We start from the raw sequence: 1,375 nt of genomic DNA, 5'->3' as shown, positions 1-1,375 counted from the left end.
ACTGGAAACACCAGACTGAGAACAGCCCTACGCGAGGGACTCAGAGGGAGATGACTCTCCCTCCCCTTTCTCCTACAAAACGTCGCGACGACGGACAAAACGGTGGAGTAGAGGCACGGCGGGGAGGCGGAAAAGAAAGACGGCGGCAAGGCCGGTGAGGAACAGAAGCGGCCGAAACAGAGGAGTGGCGCAAGTTGCAAGGCCAAACCTAGAAAAACCCAAAACGAGAAAGGAAAAAAACAACCTAAAAAAGTAGATCGAAGGCTCGCCGACGTTGTGGCGTGGGCGGTGAGCCGCACTCCCGCCGGCGAGCGTCATGGTCGGAGCAAATTTGAGAAAGACGATAGGGTTTTGGGAGAGAGAGAGAGAGGCGCTAGAGAGAGAAACTGTATAGATTATTTGAGAAAGACGATAGGGTTTTGGGAGAGAGAGAGAGGCGCTAGAGAGAGAAACTGTATAGATTATTTTTTTTTCTTCTTACAATGCATTCCTAGTATGTTTGTTATGCCTGTATAAGGCTTTCATTGTAGTTCGATTAAATATGAGAATTTAATATAATTTTTGTTATTATTCTTTCCCTTCTCTCATCTTTATTTATTATTTCAACAATTTTCAACCGCAAATTGTTAATCAATTCTGTTTGGTCAAAAAGTTCTGATCTATGATCTATATAGATTGTTTAATATTCAAATTTTACAATAATTATGGAGTATGATGAAAGTTGTTACTATGAAGTCCGTGAAAGTGTGAAACTTTATCAACAGTTGGCTTTGAAATTGCTGCTATACAACAACATGCACGATTAAGTACAACGACGAATATAGATTTATCAATTAAATTTGACTAAATTCAATCAATTTGTTTCATCACTTTTCAAACAACTGCTTAATTAAATAATCATGTTTAATTTCGAGCTAATTAAGAGTCATCCAACTTAAAATGATCCGTACATGTAAAGTAGACGACGTAAAGCATAGAGAGTTTGAGACCGTAACGCCGTTAAGTACAAAACTAAGCAACACATCGTACTTTGACGACTTTCTTCTGCACTGTTACGTACCTTTTTCTTTTGCATTCATTTATAAATTAAAAAAAGTTATTTATATAAAAATTAGATTAGATTAAATTAGATAATGCTTAAAAAGTAAGGATTAAGAGGGTCCCATATATAATTAATAATCCCACCTGTCCATCACCTTCTATGTTTCCTTCTTTTTGATTTGATTGTTAATTTGTTTAGTTGATGACTTAGCATTTGTAAAATGTATGATTATTGTAAACTAAGATTGAGAAAAATGATGACGATATTCAATATTACAAATCAACTATTTCAGTCAAAAAAAAAAAAAAAAAATATTTGTCCTCTATTTTCAAG

The sequence above is a fragment of the Chenopodium album genome, chromosome 25 (genome assembly GCF_948465745.1).
Source record: "Chenopodium album chromosome 25, dcCheAlbu1.1, whole genome shotgun sequence".
Taxonomy (NCBI): domain Eukaryota; kingdom Viridiplantae; phylum Streptophyta; class Magnoliopsida; order Caryophyllales; family Amaranthaceae; genus Chenopodium; species Chenopodium album.
This window is presented reverse-complemented; position numbering follows the sequence as displayed.